This window comes from Amia ocellicauda, chromosome 7, assembly GCF_036373705.1.
Source record: "Amia ocellicauda isolate fAmiCal2 chromosome 7, fAmiCal2.hap1, whole genome shotgun sequence".
NCBI lineage: Eukaryota > Metazoa > Chordata > Actinopteri > Amiiformes > Amiidae > Amia > Amia ocellicauda.
The window spans coordinates 19,680,636-19,700,852 of record NC_089856.1 but is presented as its reverse complement, the minus strand read 5'-3'; the positions used below and the strand labels follow the sequence as shown (position 1 = coordinate 19,700,852).

Here is a 20,217-nt window from a genome sequence, read left to right as displayed (position 1 = left end):
GTGAGGGTCAATGTCTTGAACTGAATGCGTGCTGGTATCGGGAGCCAGTGGAGGGAGCGGAGCAGTGGAGTAGCGTGTGCAAATCGGGGCAGAGAGAATAGTGGCCGGGTAGTAGTTGCAGGCAGGCTGGCTAGGAGGGAGTTGCAGTGGTCCAGGCGGGAGAGGACCAGTGACTGGATGAGCAGCTGAATCGAGTAGTGGGTGAGGAAGGGACGGATCCGGCGTATGTTGCTCAGGAAAAATCTACAGGTGTGTGTCAGCGTGGTGATGTGCTGGAAGTAGGAGAGCACAGGATCGAGGGTGACTCCTAGATTTTTAGCGGAAGAAGGAGAGAGTGTGGTGGATTCCAAGGGGATCGAGATGGGGAGGTCAGCAGAAGGTGAGGAACAGTGGGGGAAAGAGGAGATCTGATTTGGAGAGGTTGAGCTTGAGGTGGTGCGAGTGCATCCAGGCAGAAATGGCAGACAAGCAGGAAGAGATGCGTGAGGGGATGAGAGGGTCAGAAGAGGGAAAAGACAGGAAGATCTGGGCATCATCAGCGTAGAAGTCGTAGGAGAAACCATGGGAAGCGATGAGGGGGCCCAGCGAGCGAGTGTAGAGAGAGAACAGGAGTGGGCCCAGGACGGAGCCTTGGGGTACGCCTGTGAGGAGAGGCTGGGGGGTGGATGAGGAACCTCGCCATGTCACTTGGTAGGTCCGGTCACTGAGGTAGGAGGAGAACCAGGTGAGAGCATTCCCAGAGATTCCAAGGTCAGTGAGGCAGGAGAAGAGGATGTAGTGAGTAAAATGCTGTGGAGAGATCAAGGAGGATGAGGACTGAGGACTGAGGAGAGGGAGGCTGCCCGAGCACAGCTGAGGGAGTCAGTGACTGCCAGAAGAGCCGTCTCAGTGGAGTGAGCTGTGCGGAAGCCGGATTGCAGAGGATCAAGGAGTGAGTGTTGGGACAGAAAGTCAGAGAGCTGAAAAGTCAGAGTTCGAGAGAGGTGAGAATGAAGTAAAGGAAGCTTGGTCGGTGGGAGGTTTGGGTGTGATCGGGAGGAGGGGGGACTGTTGAAGAGCTTGTGGATGTCTGCAATTTTGGAGGAGAAGAAGGAGGTGAAATCCTCAGCAGTGAGAGATTAGGGAGGAGGAGGGGGAGGGGGGCAAGGAGGGAGGAGAAGGTGGAGTAGAGTTTGTGGGGGTTGTTGACAGTGGATTCAAAGAGTGATTGGAAGTAAGACTTCTTGGCTGAGGTGAGTGAGGAGGAGAATGTAGACAGTAGAGAGCGGTAGAGTTCGAGGGCAGCTGGGAGTTTGATCCTTTTCCACTTCTGTTTGGCGGCACGCAGACTAGTTCGGGTTGAGTGGAGAACAGCAGAGAGCCAAGGCTGAGGAGGGGAGGGACGGGCAGGACAAGACGTGAGAGGACAGAGAGAGTCAAGGGAGCAGGTGAGGTAACTACCCATGTGTGTGATTTGTGGATTGGTAGAAAAAACCTCAAAGGAAAAATTGAGGTGCCAGGCAGAATGTCAGTCTCTATCAGTCAAAAACCAATTGGTTACAAGCATATATATATATATATTTTTTAAATGTGCAAGAGATAGTTACTACCAATTTTGCAAAAAAAAAAAGACATGCCGACATCAAAGCACAGCACAAATGCTTACATCCCAGGTAATTTAATGTGTAATCATACATATGATTAATCCCCATGTTATGGAGGGGCAATGCAATTTTTTATGCCCCATCTAGAGGTCAGATATCTTTTCTGCTGCTCTCAGTGCTTTCAGGAGAGGCTTAGCAATATGCAAATTAATGTGATGTAGCCTCTGTTATATGGAGTTGCTTTAGATTAAACTAAAAATGTACCTCATATCTTAGTAGCTTATGCACAAAGTCTGAAACTCATTACGCTGATTCAGCCAAAGACAAGGAGACAAATGATTTCTGAAGTTGTTCAGTCACTTAAAATCCCATGACATCCAATTTTAGCCACGCTTTTGACTTATCTATACAGTGAGGAGCAGATGATGAAGGGATCACAGCTTTCCAGTTCTGGCATTCTAAACAAAACCAGACAGTCCCATTTTCATGGCTTAACAAATACAGAAGAAAAGCTCAAGCCTCACTACACTGCTAATTTAATACAATTACATTCTCCTAACACACTGAAGTGGAGGTGGAGGAAGTGGAGAACAGAAACAAAGCATGCATAGCTGTTTAAAATACCAATCAAACACAGTATGTGCATTTGTAGGTGTGTGTGTATCTGGGTATAACTATCTTAAAAGTGTGAAATTATGAATGTTCCATTATTATTATTATTATTATGTAATTTCAGGACAGGTGTGATAAAGGTGCTTTTTAGGCCAGAATGGAGGATGCACTACCTGTTCCCAGTGTCCTGTCTCTCCTTGGAAGAGGAGGAGGGGGGTGGGCAGGCTGGGGAGCATCAGTCAGGCATGCAGAGCAGCTGCACAGGGAGGCACAACAGACCACCCAGCGTGATGCCAGTCATATACCCGGCAGCATCTCCAAACTGATCTGCCGCTAACCTGGAGACAAATACATCCACCAACACTACTGAGGTAAGCTGGGGGTAAGCATTTTTGTACTTTGCTTAAGCTGTGTGTTAAAAAAAAAAAAAAAAACCTGCAACATAATATACAATATGAATCAGAAAAACTTTGTCATTCCCTGCTTTTCACTTATGTTGTTAAATCTTAACCTCATGGTCTCAAATCATTTGGATTCTATCACAGCTGTTAGTTACAGCTACAGTGCAAACATTTGAATTACTCTTTACTGAAAGTGTTATCTGTCAAACAGCACACAAATATAATGACAGTGACAGAATTATTTCAGACCGACTTAGACACAACAATATCAAAAATATTAAATTGAAAATAATGGAAAAAGCACACAAAACAAACTTCTGAGGCTGTTGTGAGTAAATTCTGATAATATATAGAACAGTACGCCAAGAGCCTACAACAGAATAATTATGTAGTTGAGTAGAAATAATTATTTGGTATGTGGCTACTTAAATTTATCTTCTTTGCTTAACATAGGATATTTGCAAGGGTTTCTTGCCTATTTAATTCCATTATTGCATCTTCAGCCTGAAGTAGGGCCATTCCACTTGTGTGTTGTAAGGCTGCGTTTGCTTTCTGTGGGAGTTTGCATGTTGAGTGAGAATGTGGGAGAGGAGCTGCCACACAGGTGTGTGTGACTGGCCTGTTGGGTGGGACTGTTTACCTGTCAGTTACTGAGCAGAGGGTCTTACTTGATCATGGCTGAATGCACAGGGGTTAAAACAGCAGGCAGGTGTGAGCGATCAGTGCATATGAACAATAATCCAACAGGGCCTGAGACAGTCTAGGCTGACGCAAATTGAAACCTCTGAGAAGAAAATAAATAAATTACAGCCTTGCAAAACACAATTCGTTACCTGTTACCAACATTCATGAAATCCTTAGAAATTAAACCAATCACACTACGATATATAACACCAAAGATATGAGAAATAAACCTCTATCTGTATATCTATCCAATGTTTATGGATTTCTGCACTGATGTCATCTGTTTCAAGAGATGTATACTATACATTTGATTTACCCATTTTTAAATGGGCCGTAATATATGGGACATAATATATTGATATGTATATTTATATATGTACATGTGTGTATGTATTTATACACCGATCAGCCATAACATTATTGACCACTGACAGGTGAAGTGAATAACACTGATAATCTCGTTATCATGGATTCTGTCAGTGGGTGGGATATATTAGGCAGCAAGTGAACATTTTGTCCTCAGAGCTGATGTGTTAGAAGCAGGAAAAATGGGCAAGCGTAAGGATCTGAGCGACTTTGACAAGGGCCAAATTGTGATGGCTAGACGACTGGGTCAGAGCATCTCCAAAACTGTAGCTCTTGTGGGGTGTTCCTGGTCTGCAGTGGTCAGTACCTATCAAAAGTGGTCCAAGGAAGGAAAAGCGGTGAACCGGCGACAGGGTCATGGGCAGCCAAGGCTCATTGATGCACGTGGGGAGTGAAGGCTGGCCCGTGTGGTCCGATCCAACAGACGAGCTACTGTAGCTCAAATTGCTGAAAAAGTGAATGCTGGTTCTGATAGAAAGGTGTCAGAACACACAGTGCATCACAGTTTGTTGCTTATGGGGCTGCGTAGCCACAGACCAGGTCAGGGTGCCCATGCTGACCCCTGTACACTGCCAAAAGTGCCTACAATGGGCACGTGGGCATCAGAACTGGACCTCGGAGCAAATGGAAGAAGGTGGCCTGGTCTGATGAATCACGAGTTCAAGGTGTTTATTTGGCCTCCAATTTCCCCAGATCTCAATCCAATCGAGCATCTGTGGGATGTGCTGGACAAACAAATCTGATCCATGGATGCCCCACCTCGCAACTTTCAGGACTTAAAAGATCTGCTGCTAATGTCTTGGTGCCAGATACCACAGCACACCTTCAGATGTCTAGTGGAGTGCATGCCTCGACGGGCCAGGGCTGTTTTGGCGTCAAAAGGGGGATCTACACAATATTAGGCAGGTGGTCATCATGTTATGGCTGATCAGAGTAAATATATATATTATACACACACACACAGTACTGTGCAAAAGTTTTAGGCAGGTGTGAAAAAATGCTATAAAGTAAGCATGCTTTCAAAAATAGACATGTTAATAGATTATATTTATCAATTAACTAAATGCAAAGTGAGTGAACAGAAGAAAAAATCTAAATCAAATCCATATTTGGTGTGACCACCCTTTGCCTTCAAAACAGCATCAATTCTTCTAGGTACACTTGCACAAAGTCAGGGATTTTGTAGGCACAGTCAGGTGTATGATTAAACAATTATACCAAACAGGTGCTAATGATTCAATATGTAGGCTGAAACACAATTATTAACTGAAACAAACAGCTGTGTAGGAGAAATAAAACTGGGTGAGGAACAGCCAAACTCAGCTAACAAGAAGAGGTTGCCCAAGACAGTTTACCATCAAAATTCATACACCATGACAAGACTGAGCACAGGAACAAGACATGGTAGTTATACTGCATCAGCAAGGTCTCTACCAGGCAGAAATTTCAAGGCAGACAGGGGTTTCCAGATGTGCTGTCCAAGCTCTTTTGAAGAAGCACAAAGAAACGGGCAACGTTGAGGACCGTAGACACAGTGGCCGGCCAAGGAAACTTACTGCAGCAGATGAAAGACACATCATGCTTACTTCCCTTCACAATCGGAAGATGTCCAGCAGTGCGCCATCAGCTCTGAATTGGCAGAAAACAGTGGGACCCTGGTACACCCATCTACTGTGCGGAGAAATCTGGTCAGAAGTGGCCTTCATGGAAGACTTGTGGCCAAAAGCCATACGTCCAATGTTGAAACAAGGCCAAGCGACTCAACTATGCATGAAAATGCAGGAATTTGGGTGCAGAAAAATGGCAGCAGGTGCTCTGGACTGATGAGTCAAAATTTGAAATATTTGGCTGTAGCAGAAGGCAGTTTGTTCGCCGAAGGGCTGGAGAGCGGTACACGAATGAGTGTCTGAAGGCAATAGTAAAGCATGGTGGAGGTTCCTTGCAAGTTTGGGGCTGTATTTCTGCAAATGGAGCTGGGGATTTGGTCAGAATCAATGGTCTCCTCAATGCTGAGAAGTACAGGCAGATACTTATCCATCATGTAATACCATCAGGGAGGCATCTGATTGGGCCAAAATGTATTACGCAGCATGACAACTCCAAACATACAGCGAAAGTCATTAAGAACTATCTTCAGCATAAATAAAACAAGGAGTCCGGGAATATGGTATGGACCCAAAGAGCCCTGATCTCAACATCATCGAGTCTGTCTGGGATTATGTGAAGAGAGAGAAGCAACTGAGGCTACCTAAATCCACAGAAAAACTGTGGTTAGTTCTCCAAGATGTTTGGGACAATCTACCTGCCAAATTCCTTCAAAAACTGTGTGCAAGTTAATACAGTTAATTAAAAATAAATATAAATATTTTTAAATATAAATAATCTATTAACATGTATATTTTTGAAAGCATTCTTACTTTACAGCATTTTTTCACACCTGCCTAAAACGTTTATACAGTACTGTGTGTGTATATATACACTCACCTAAAGGATTATTAGGAACACCTGTTCAATTTCTCATTAATGCAATTATCTAACCAACCAATCACATGGCAGTTGCTTCAATGCATTTAGGGGTGTGGTCCTGGTCAAGACAATCTCCTGAACTCCAAACTGAATGTCTGAATGGGAAAGAAAGGTGATTTAAGCAATCTTGAGCGTGGCATGGTTGTTGGTGCCAGACAAGCCGGTCTGAGTATTTCACAATCTGCTCAGTTACTGGGATTTTCACGCACAACCATTTATAGGGTTTACAAAGAATGGTGTGAAAAGGGAAAAACATCCAGTATGCGGCAGTCCTGTGGGCGAAAATGCCTTGTTGATGCTAGAGGTCAGAGGAGAATGGGCCGACTGATTCAAGCTGATAGAAGAGCAACTTTGACTGAAATAACCACTCGTTACAACCGAGGTATGCAGCAAAGCATTTGTGAAGCCACAACACGTACAACCTTGAGGTGGATGGGCTACAACAGCAGAAGACCCCACCGGGTACCACTCATCTCCACTACAAATAGGAAAAAGAGGCTACAATTTGCACAAGCTCACCAAAATTGGACAGTTGAAGACTGGAAAAATGTTGCCTGGTCTGATGAGTCTTGATTTCTGTTGAGACATTCAGATGGTAGAGTCAGAATTTGGCGTAAACAGAATGAGAACATGGATCCATCATGCCTTGTTACCACTGTGCAGGCTGGTGGTGGTGGTGTAATGGTGTGGGGGATGTTTTCTTGGCACACTTTAGGCCCCTTAGTGCCAATTGGGCATCGTTTAATTGCCACGGCCTACCTGAGCATTGTTTCTGACCATGTCCATCCCTTTATGACCACCATGTACCCATCCTCTGATGGCTACTTCCAGCAGGATAATGCACCATGTCACAAAGGTCGAATCATTTCAAATTGGTTTCTTGAACATGACAATGAGTTCACTGTACTAAACTGGCCCCCACAGTCACCAGATCTCAACCCAATAGAGCATCTTTGGGATGTGGTGGAACGGGAGCTTCGTGCCCTGGATGTGCATCCCACAAATCTCCATCAACTGCAAGATGCTATCCTATCAATATGGGCCAACATTTCTAAAGAATGCTTTCAGCACCTTGTTGAATCAATGCCACGTAGAATTAAGGCAGTTCTGGAGGCGAAAGGGGGTCAAACACAGTATTAGTATGGTGTTCCTAATAATCCTTTAGGTGAGTGTATATAGGATATGTTTTATTGGATATCAGTAGATATCATTAAAACACATGTAAATGAAGCCAATGAAAAAAAAAAAAAAAACAGCATCAGTGTAGCTCCATTGAACAGGACTGTCAATCATCATGCATCAGGCATCCTCATGTAACCCCCAAGAAAGGCAATGGTATTGTGTAATTTCTTCAGGTGCTGGTACAGCACAGCCACAGCCACAGCCACATCACTGCTGCACTACCTGCAGATGCCACGCTTTCATCTACTGCCTTTGAGACCCAGACATGTAGTCCCAGAGGTATACTGGGTGCCTACTACAAACAAACTTTTTTTTCTTCTCACTTACAGCTTTACCTACTGGACTAGCACAGCTAGGAGTGGGGCAGCAGCAAGCTCTACTGTGCTTTAACATGTAAAGCTGGGCAACAGGAGGCCAGCTAGGAGCGAGGCCACAATTCTACCCAATGGCATGTCTTGGGTGGCAGTGTGCGGTGGCCACATGTGGTGCAGCTGGTGTACACTTTGGGGGGAGATTGCTGGGACCTGAAACAATATCCCCAGGTGAAGCAGGTGGGTTAACAATTCCTTCTGCCCCCTAGTCCAGAACATTGCCTGCTGTCTTGAAAAGATCTCCTCAGGCTGCTGTATTTCAGAAAGGGGACCATGGTCCTCCAGCTCTTTCTGGCGATATGTCACCAGCCATTTCTACTGCAGTATGACCCTCCACAGCCTTCTTTTATCAGTTCCCAGTACACAATACCCGAGATACTTTCAAGCACAGTATATGAGTTCAAGAGCCCTCCCAAGAACTGGTGACATCTGTGTTACTACCTCTGGGCTTGCATGAAATGTAGACTAACACAACTTGAGCCTATAAAGCCTTCACCAGAGCTTTGTGTGGGGCAACTTTGACCTTCTTGCTTCCAACTCAGAAAGATACAATGTCTCTCTCCTCCTTCCATAGTTCAACCAGTTGCTCAGAAGCTGCTCCGCTGTCTCCATTTTCATCCTTGGATCACTTAGTTATTAATGGACATCAAACAAGCATGATGGGTCAAATTGCCTCCTCTCATTTGTAAACTCTTATTTTCTTGTTGTCTAAACCCTGTCCATACTGCCAATCTCGAATTGAGTGATACAAGTCTCCCAACTGGGCCTACCATCAAAGGTGGGAGGTTTTTGGCTCGTGGTGCCCACTGACGTGGCATTGCCACATTTTGCCCCAACATACTGTCCTGGATTTCCAGTTCAACTTTACTTTCTTGGAAATCCTCAGAATAATGATGGTGGTTCTTGACATGCCACGCCCCTGACACCATTGCAACTGTTGCTGGGTTCTCCAAACACTGAAACCAACTCATAATGGCAGGTAGAACAAAGATTATTTTTATATTATGCACTGTGTTATTGTCTTGGGTACAAGGGAAGCTAGTTGATTTTGTTGATTTTGCAGTGACCATGAAGTATTTTGGATCTTTCATAAAGACTCCTGTGACATATAATGTGCCAGGGTGCCCTCACTCAACCCAATATGTACCGGAGTCAGTGGTTGGAATCTTTTGGGATGAAACGCAGTAGTCAATCAATGGGCAAAGTGTGCACATGGCATTCTGTGTAATTTCTGTGGTCCCTTGTGTTTTTCACCATTTTAAGTAGCAGGGAAATAACTATTTATTACTCTGAAAATATTGAATTAATTCAAACAATATTTTGAAAGGAAGAATACATTATTTTCTACAGGCATCTGTTTTGTAATGAACCCTTTTTGTGTGAAAAAAGATATCAAAAGCGCTTCTGGTCTCAGGCTACAAAATAGATCGGCATTGTAAAATCTTTTCAAAATACGTATTCAGATATGCACATCTATTGTGCCACCTGTGTCATGTAGCAAAAGCAAATAACTCCATCTTTTCCCTTTATAACTTTCACCTTTTTCACCTGGGTGGGCCTGTCTGGGATTTGCCGTTTGAATTAGGAGAACGATTATCAAAACAAAACCTATTAAATCGGAATCAACTGACAATTGTTTCGTGCTTATAAATCTCAGATAAAATAGGAGTGTATTTCCTTTTCATGTTCTTTTGGTGAACTTTGAAAAACAAACAGGTATACAGCACAAAGGGAATACAATGTCAGGCTTTAAGCCCCGTCTCTCACTATACTTATTATGTCTTTTGCAGTTGACCGAGCTTTTACCCGTCTAATTATGAGGTCACATTTCCACAAACTTCAATAGGATTGAAGCTCTAATTTGTTTAGTTATTTCCTCAAAAGGCGATGTGTTTTTGGTAAAAACAGATTGCATTCTGATTGTCTCAGGCATTTTTGGGTATCGCAGTGATGGAAGTGGTTTTGAGAACATACATCTTTCGGAAGGGTATTTTATAAAGACAACCTAAACACACAAATGAAAACAAAAACATTTCCATCCCACCTTCATGAAAGATATGCAATTGCAGTTCCCTCTGGCATGGAAACTGTGAGATTCAGACACCTACATTGCCTGCAGGTTAAATATCCCAGTTCAGGCACAGATGCAAACTGATCTAACTGTACTAAGCATAAGCATAGGTGTTTCACTTTAAACGGATTAATTTATTATTTATGTATGGATTTTATATTGCACTTTTAAAATCATTAAAACGGAAATGCAACACTTGCCTTGCACAGATATTCAGTTATGTTCAGTAATTTTAAAACAAACATTTAAATCCACAGAGGAAAAAAATATTCAAGCGCATGCTCCTTAACTGAGGTCAGACTAACTCTCGAACTCCTTGAATAAACTGTTGACAACTGTAACAACGGGCCTGCCAAGGGTTGTGGACCCAAGTTCAGTACTAAGAATACAGGTCAAAACAGGCGTGAGGTCTAGAACCGGCAAACTGGGCAATTGAGGTTAAGTTAAGAGTTGTGGTCAGCGTAAACAGGCTATAAGTTGGACGATCAGGCAAACATGGTACAGAGGAAGATTCAAAAGATGGTAATCAAAGAACAGGTAAAGGAGAAATCAGTAACAAGAATAATAATGCTCAATAATGCACAGCAGACTTTACAAGACTTCATGAGGAGTTGTAGAAACAGGGGAGTATAAATAGTGAAATAATGAGCCAAGGTAACTTGGGACAGGTGTGCTAATTGGTAAATTAAATGGACAGCAGTTGACCTGAAGTAACCCTGAGAATGGGAACAGAGAGCTGAGAAAGAGCAGAAGGTGAGAGACATTGACCTCTGGTGGAAAGACTGGGAACAAGGTCAGGATGTGGACATAACAACAATAAGTCTGTTTAGTTTATTTTAGTTCTTAAAAAAATAAGAAATTTAATATTGTAATGGTTCCAAAATATGCCGGAAGTTAAAGTTCTGAGGGAGAATCTAAAATTTAGAAAAAGAGTAGTCAGGATGTAAGGAAGTTTGTGAGATTAGTTTATGATTATTCTTTGTATTATTGTAAATATTTCAAGTACATTTTCTGATTAACAGTACATTTATATTCATATTTAACAAATTGTCATGTTAATTTTCATGATTATGAAACCTTAGTTTTTCTCTTTCTCCTAATCTCCCCCAGTAGTCCTGAGCCATCGGTATAAATAGCAGCCGCTTTCCTGACTGCCCGTTTCTGATCCTGCAGTGTTTGGTTCAGCTCCCTTTTGTGATGGGTGTTTAATCTTGGTTATAGTTTTATGATTGCTGTGTCAAGAATGCTTTTGACCCAAATAAAGTTGTCTGAAAAGGCAATTGGGGATTCTAGGAGTTGTAAAATGTTGTCACACTAGTTAAGCCAGGTCCTATGGGTTTGGTGTCATTTACACAAAACATAAAAAATAATAATGCGATACTTTAGTTCTAAAACCTTCTCTGTGTGTTTGTGTGTGTTTTCGGTGCATTGGGGTTGAACTGTATGTGAATACATACGATGGGTCCATTACAACCAATACCTTCACATTAACTGGCTGTACCAATAACAAGACCAGCCATAGCAAAACCAAATGAAAACCAGGAAAAAATAAAAAAAATGTATACAACCAAGAGAGGCAAGCCACAGCTTGCTGGAGGAAAAATGTTTGTAGAAGACTCAAGTATTAGAGATTTAACTAAGGTGTGTCCTACCTTAAGCCATGGTAATTACCCAGGATATCAGTGCTAGTAACTGCCTGTTCTTAACCCTTGACGCACTGGAATTGAAGCCACTGCCTCAACTGCAGCTTTATGAACTTTCCAGCTCTTTGCTGAGAAGTTGTAAAGCACAATATAAAGTGTAAGGATTAAGCTTTCCATAGGGACTCTCAAATGGTTGCTACCCTCTCATACACTCTCTCTGTATATACATACATAAAACCCTGCCTAGATCATGACAGCCCTTCAAACTGGATGACCAAGCAAGAGAGAGACTGATCTGAGAGGCTAGAACAAATAAATCGAGAGAGAGATGCCTGTTCAATCTAAATTAATTTAATACGAGCAGCTGCATGGAAAATGTACAGGAGAAGCAATCTCAAAGTACAGGCACTTTTATGCAGACCAAGCAGGAAAGAAAGATAACAGTGCCCACATGTAAATTCCGTGATGAGTGGCTATTTGGTTTCTGCCTGACAACAGGTCAGCAAGACCCATATATGATCAAACTGGGGTAAAATTAAGGCATACATAATGTTTAATATAAGGTCTGCTTGTATGATGTATCAAGTTCAAATTGCTGGTGAAAACTGATTATCAGACCCTGTTCTTCTAGTTGCACAGTACTGTTGCACAGTAAGACAGTGTTTTGGTGGCCCTGAAGTGCAAAACACATGCAAATAAAAAAAAAGATGACAAAACAATTAAAACAAAACACCAGCAAACTTAAAAAGTTTCTGCAACACTACAAAAGTTGCTGCAAAGTTAAAAAAAAAAGATCCTGAAAGTTAAAAAAGTTGCTTAAACAACTTAAACAAATGCTGCAAACTTAAAAAAGATGCTGCAAACAAAAATCACATGTATATGACCCAACTACTGCAGTTAGTCTAAAAAAAAAAATGTATATATTAAGAAATGAGAACCAATCATGGTTACATATGCTCATGTGAAAACCATCTACACCCTACAACACATCTTCACCTGTCAGGGTTTCTGTTGCCGGGTGTACAGTGCAGCATTACTGTCGAACTGAGTGAGGAACAGCCAAACTCAGCTAACAAGGTGAGGTTGCCGAAGATGGTTTACTGTCAAAAGTCATACACCATGGCAAGACTGAGCACAGCAACAAGATAGTTATACTGCATCAGAAAGGTCTCTCCCAGGCAGATATTTCAAGGCAGACAGGGGTTTCCAGATGTGCTGTCCAAGTTCATTTGAAGAAGCACAAAGAAACGGGCAACATTGAGGACCAGTGGTCAGTCAAGGAAACATATTGCAGCAGCTGAAAGACACATCATGCTTATACATCATGGGGATTTGGTCAGAATTAATGGTCTCCTCAATGCTGAGAAGTACAGGCAGATATTTATCCATCATGCAATACCATCATGGAGGCATCTGATTGGCCGCAAATGTATTCTGCAGCATGACAACAACCCCAAAAATACAGCGAAAGTCATTAAGAACAAGGAGTCCTGAAAGTATGAAATGGCCCGCACAGAGCCCTAATCTCAACATCATCAAGTCTGTCTGGGATTACATGGAGAGATAAGCAACTGAGGCTGCCTAAATCCACAGAAGAACTGTGGTTATTTCTCCAAGATGTTTGGGCGAACCTGCCTGCTGAGTTCCATCAAAAACTGTGTGCAAGAAGAACTGAATGCTGTTTTGAAGGCAAAGGATGGTCACACCAAATATTAATTTGATGTAGATTTTCCTTCTGTTCACTCACTTTGCATTTAGTTAAATGATAAATATAATCTATTAACATGTCAATTTTTGAAAGCATTCTTACTTTACACAATTTTTTCACACCTGCCTAAAACTTCTGCACAGTACTGTATATCATTATTTTATACATATGAGTATTCACATATGGTGCTTCACTGTGTCTCTAAGAAAAGTGGTGTTCTTGTCTTGTCTATTTTATAATATAACAAGATCTATGAGTGTTTATGTGTGCTTGCTTATGTATATACAGTGAGGGAAAAAAGTATTTGATCCCCTGCTGATTTTGTACGTTTGCCCACTGACAAAGAAATGATCAGTCTATAATTTTAATGGTAGGTGTATTTTAACAGTGAGAGACAGAATAACAAAATAAATCCAGAAAAACACATTTCAAAAAACATTCTCTGAATGATTCAGAGAAGAACTGGGTGAGTGTTGTGGTCAGATGAGACCAAAATCGTGCTCTTTGGCATCAACTCAACTCGCCGTGTTTGGAGGAGGAGGAATGCTGCCTATGACTCCAAGAACACCATACCCACCGTCTAACATGGAGGTGGAAACATTATGCTTTGGGGGTGTTTTTCTACTAAGGGGACAGGACAACTGCACCACATCAAAGGGATGATGGACGGGGCCATGTACCCTCAAATCTTGGGTGAGAACCTCCTTTCCTCAGCCAGGGCATTGAAAATGGGTCATGGATGGGTATTCTAGCATGACAATGACCCAAAACACACAGCCAAGGCAACAAAGGAGTGGCTCATGAAGAAGCACATTAAGGTCCTGGAGTGGCCTAGCCAGTCTCCAGACCTTAATCCCATAAAAAAAACTGTGGAGGGAGCTGAAGGTTCAAGTTGCCAAATGTCAGCCTGGAAACCTTAATGACTTGGAGAGGATCTGCAAAAAGGAGTGGGACAAAATCCCTCCCGAGATGTGTGCAAACCTGGTGGCCAACTACAAGAAATGTCTGACCTCTGCAATTGCCAACAAGGGTTTTGCCACCAAGTACTAAGTTGAAGGGGTCAAATACTTATTTCCCTCATTAACATGCAAATCAATGTATAACTTTTTTGAAATGCGTTTTTCTGGATTTTTTTGTTGTTATTCTCTCTCTCACTGTTAAAATACACCTACCATATATATACACACACACACACACACACACACACACCAATCAGCCATAACATTATGACCACTGACAGGTGAAGTGAATAACACAGATAATCTCGTTATCATGGCACCTGTCAGTGGGTGGGATATATTAGGCAGCAAGTGAACATTTTGTCCTCAAAGCTGATGTGTTACAAGCAGGAAAAATGGGCAAGAGTAAGGATCTGAGCGACTTTGACAAGGGCCAAATTGTGATGGCTAGATGACTGGGTCAGAGCATCTCCAAAACAGCAGCTCTTAGGGTGTTTTCCCGGTCTGCAGTGGTCAGTACCTATCAAAAGTGGTTCAAGGAAGGAAAAGCGGTGAACCGGCAACAGGGTCATGGGCAGCCAAGACTCACTGATGCACATGGGATGCGAAGGCTGGCCCGTGTGGTCCGATCCAACAGACGAGCTACTGTAGCTCAAATTGCTGAAAAAGTGAATGCTGGTTCTGATAGAAAGGTGTCAGAACACACAGTGCATCGCAGTTTGTTGCGTATGGGGCTGCGTAGCGGCAGACCAGTCCGGGTGCCCATGCTGACTCTTGTCCACTGCCGAAGGTGCCTACAATGGGCACGTGAGCATCAGAACTCGACCACGGAGCAATGGAAGAAGTTGGCCTGGTCTGATGAATCACGAGTTCAAGGTGTTGACTTTTCCCCAGATCTCAATCCAATCAAGCATCTGTGGGATGTGCTGGCCAAACAAGTCCGATCCATGGAGGCCCCACCTCGCAACTTACAGGACTTAAAAGATCTGCTGCTAATGTTTTCATGCCAGATACCACAGCACACCTTCAGAGGTCTAGTGGAGTCCATGCCTCAATGGGTCAGGGCTGTTTTGGCAGCAAAAGGGGGACCTATACAATATTAGGCAGGTGGTCATAATGTTATGGCTGATTGGTGTGTGTAATATATATATATATATATATATATATATATATATATATATATATATATATACACATATATACACACACACACACACACACATATACACTCACCTAAAGGATTATTAGGAACACCATACTAATACTGTGATTGACCTCCTTTCGCCTTCAGAACTGCCTTAATTCTACGTGGCATTGATTCAACAAGGTGCTGAAAGCATTCTTTAGAAATGTTGGCCCATATTGATAGGATAGCATCTTGCAGTTGATGGAGATTTGTGGGATGCACAACCAGGGCACGAAGCTCCCGTTCCACCACATCCCAAAGATGCTCTATTGGGTTGAGATCTGGTGACTTTGGGCGCCAGTTTAGTACAGTGAACTCATTGTCATGTTCAAGAAACCAATTTGAAATGATTCAACCTTTGTGACATGGTGCATTATCCTGCTGGAAGTAGCCATCAGAGGATGGGTACATGGTGGTCATAAAGGGATGGACATGGTCAGAAACAATGCTCAGGTAGGCCGTGGCATTTAAACGATGCCCAATTGGCACTAAGGGGCCTAAAGTGTGCCAAGAAAACATCCCCCACACCATTACACCACCACCACCAGCCTGCACAGTGGTAACAAGGCATGATGGATCCATGTTCTCATTCTGTTTACGCCAAATTCTGACTCTACCATCTGAATGTCTCAACAGAAATCGAGACATATCAGACCAGGCAACATTTTTCCAGTCTTCAACTGTCCAATTTTGGTGAGCTTATGCAAATTGTAGCCTCTTTTTCCTATTTGTAGTGGAGATGAGTGGTACCCGGTGGGGTCTTCTGCTGTTGTAGCCCATCCGCCTCAAGGTTGTACATGTTGTGGCTTCACAAATGCTTTGCTGCATACCTCGGTTGTAACGAGTGGTTATTTCAGTCAAAGTTGCTCTTCTATCAGCGTGAATCAGTCGGCCCATTCTCCTCTGACCTCTAGTATCAACAAGGCATTTTCGCCCACAGGACTGCCGCATACTGGATGTTTTTCCCTTTTCACACCATTCTTTGTAAACCCTATAAATGGTTGTGCATGAAAATCCCAGTAACTGAGCAGATTGTGAAATACTCAGACCGGCCCGTCTGGCACCAACAACCATGCCACGCTCAAAATTGCTTAAATCACCTTTCTTTCCCATTCAGACATTCAGTTTGGAGTTCAGGAGATTGTCTTGACCAGGACCACACCCCTAAATGCATTGAAGCAACTGCCATGTGATTGGTTGGTTAGATAATTGCATTAATGAGAAATTGAACAGGTGTTCCTAATAATCCTTTAGGTGAGTGTATATATATATATATATATAAATATGTATAGTGAGTTTGTTAATCCTGAACTTTTACCAAGACAATATGTATGAAGAATACAGAACTAAAACTAAACTTATAACTAAAATTATTTTTGTAGTAAATCCTTTTCACTGCTCTGACCAACTACTGAACTCAAACTAATCTACATCTATGAATGCTTTTAAAATTTCTGATTCTCTGGAATTTTCAGTTTCCTGAAGCGATGGCGAGTATGGAGCTATTTACCATTTTCCTTACCTGTTGAAGGAACAGAATTAAATGGGAGAGTAGCACACTTATTGCTTTACAGTATATTTACATTACAGCAAGACATGAACACTTTTTTTTTTTTTTTTCTTGATACAAAATTAAAACCAAGTACATTCTGGCCTGTAGTGAATAAATTGTTGATTTCTGCAGTAATTCACTAAGTGAAAAGATCTTCTTAATAATAATACATTGCTGAGAAGTGATTTTTCCAATTAATTCACATTTTATATGCTTGTAAATACAAGAGTAACAGATTATATATTTTTAATACAGTCCTAATCACAGCCAACTTTCCATATATATCAGGGCTCGCAAAATCGCTAGCCCGACGTCCCGGGGCTATAGTGTTTTCCAGTCGGGCTACCAAAATGCATCACCAGCCTGCCCGACGGGCTCTCTGAAATAGTGTAATCAAATTCCTCCCTTGATTCACGTTATTCACCGTCTTGACTTGTTATTTTAAGGAACAATACGATCGCGAAAATGTTTGATCATGCAGATTTGTCCGCAGTGAAGTTTAGCTTCAAGCCATGTATCGACTGCGCAGCGGTGCGCAATGAAGATTGGCCTCGGGCCAATTTCCGTCTTTGCTAAAAGTCGGCGGCCAGAGCGAAGAGTAAGTGTGGTGCCGGGGGCAGACTGGGTTTTCTCCGGTAAGAGGGGAGGGGGGGGGGCGGTTTGGTGCCGACGGTGTTTTCCCCTGTAAGAGCGCGGGGGGGGCAGGTGGGCGGTGTTTTCTCCGGTAAGAGCGTGGGGGGAGGGGATGGGACGGGGATTTTTCCGGTAACAGCGGAGGGGGGGGGGGGCAGACCAGGTCAGCTTGCGGGCCGCATATTGGGTGGCCCAGGAATACGCAGTGCAATTTGTCCTGAATCTCCGTGCTGGAGCTCTTGTTTTAAGAGAAATACATGAATAAAAAACAAAGCCCCACTTTCACATGAATGCGTCACTTTGTGTGTCAGAATATCTGAATCCATGTGCAACACACACACTACCATATATTCTGCTATATAAACAGCATAACATAATTAGAGCACCATTTACTTGCCTCACAAAACTCTGGTATTATTATTATTATTATTATTATATTGAATTTATTGCCACACTTTAATATTTGAATTATTCCATCAGAAAACGAACACATTTAGCGTTGTCAGGCTTTTATTCATGCTTAATGGATAAAACAGCAGAGCTGCGCACTCCGGTTAATGTTGCAACTCGTTCTCAACGGGAGACCAGCAGCGTTAATATCACTGTCTCTCATGATTATAACTCACTATTAAATCAATCGTACATGACCAAACATCAATATCCCCAATGTATGTAAAAATACTTCTAGTTAAGACCTCATGTCAAACATTATCTTGTTCTCCCTTGTTTTTATGCCCCTTCTACCAGTAACTTAAACACACCGTGCTGATGCTCATGTGTCTGGCGTTGCGCTGCAGGAGACATTTGTATTGTATAGGAAACAGAGGGTGTCGATTAGAGGAGTCGCTTCTAACTGGAGTGAGGTTGTTAGTGGAGTTCCACAGGGATCAGTACTAGGGCCTTTGCGGTTTCTAATCTATATTAATGATCTGGACTCTGGGATAGTTAGCAAACTTGTCAAATTTGCAGATGATACTAAAATAGGTGGCTCAGCAGATACAATCTTGGCAGCACAGGCTATTCAAAGATAATAATATGGATAATATTCAGTTGTGGGCCGACACCTGGCAAATGAAATTCAATGTGGACAAGTGCAAGATAATACATGCAGGTAACAAAAACGTCCACTATAATTACACTATGGGAGGTACAGATCTAGATGAGTAACGCATGAGAAAGACCGAGGAGTCTATGGGGACTCCTCACTTTCTCCATCCAAACAATGTGGGGAAGCAATAAAAAAGGCAAACAGAATGCTAGGGTATATTGTCAAAAGTGTAGAATTTAAAACAAGGGAAGTAATTTTAAGACTGTACAATGCACTAGTTAGAGCTCATCTGGATACTGTGTACAGTTCTGGGCTCCACACTTCAAGAAGGATATTGCTGCTCTAGAGGCAGTTCAGAGGAGAGCAACCAGACTTATTCCAGGTCTGAAGGGAAAGTCCTACTCGGAGAGACTGAGGGAACTGAACCTTTTCACCCTGGAACAGAGGAGACTACGTGGGGACTTGATCCAAGTCTTCAAAATCATGAAAGGCATCGACCACATCAAACCAGAGGAGCTTTTCCAGATCAGCAGGGACACACGCACTCAGGGACACAAATGGAAATTGGGCTTCAAGGCATTCAAAACGGAAAACAGGAGACACTTCTTTACACAGAGAGCAGTCACAATCTGGAACAAACTCCACAGCGATGTGGTAGAAGCTGAAAGTTTTGGAACATTTTAAAATAGACTGGATCCTTGGATCACTTAGATATTAATGGACACCAAACGAGCATGATGGGTCGAATGGCCTCCTCTCATTTGTAAACTTTCTTATGTTATTATGTTTTTATGTTCCTCCAGGCGGCACCGAAAATTTTGGTCGCTCCACTTCTTTAAGGCAAAAGTCTCCGTGAACCACTGTGATTGGACCCATACACTGCCACTTAATTTAACCCTGCACTGGTACCATGAAAAAAGTTACATTGACATTGGGGTGGGGTCACAGAGACCCCATGGTACCACAGTAGGAAAGTAGAGGGTTTCACCAAAATGGGTGTGTTGGTGCTAGATAAATGGTCCAGTAGAAATACAAGTAAATCACATTCATTCCCTTTACCTCATGTTTTCAAAAGGTAAAATCACTCCACACCAAGCAGACACTTACATGATGGATTAATAGAAATTTCAGTTCAGTTAGAACCAGATGCACATTTGTATTTACCTCTGAAGGTGTGCTGTGGTATCTGGCATCAAAACAGTAGCAGCAGATCCTTTAAGTCCTGTAAGTTGCGAGGTGGGGCCTCCATGGATCGGACTTGTTTGGCCAGCACATCCCACAGATGCTTGATTGGATTGAGATCTGGGGAAAAGTCAACACCTTGAACTCGTGATTCATCAGACCAGGCCAACTTCTTCCATTGCTCCGTGGTCGAGTACTGATGCTCACGTGCCCATTGTAGGCGCTTTCTGACACCTTTCTATCAGAACCAGCATTCACTTTTTCAGCAATTTGAGCTACAGTAGCTCGTCTGTTGGATCAAACCACAGGGGCCAGCCTTCGCTCCCCACATGCATCAATGAGCCTTGGCCGCCCATTACCCTGTAGCCGGTTCACCGCTTTTCCTTCCTTGTACCACTTTTGATAGGTACTGACCACTGCAGACCGGGAAAACACCCTAAGAGCTGCTGTTTTGGAGATGCTCTGATCCAGTTGTCTAGCCATCACAATTTGGCCCTTGTCAAAGTCGCT

General features: G+C 42.6%; 1 long non-coding RNA gene across 1 annotated transcript in view; it reads right to left on the bottom strand.

The window, feature by feature from the left end:
* Positions 1–20,217, bottom strand: part of LOC136753036 (uncharacterized) — a 34,179-nt gene that overhangs the window by 1,783 nt on the left and 12,179 nt on the right. Inside the window, exon 2 of the long non-coding RNA XR_010817383.1 lies at positions 2,369–2,533. This is a non-coding gene — a long non-coding RNA (uncharacterized LOC136753036). The remainder of the gene's footprint in view (positions 1–2,368; positions 2,534–20,217) is intronic.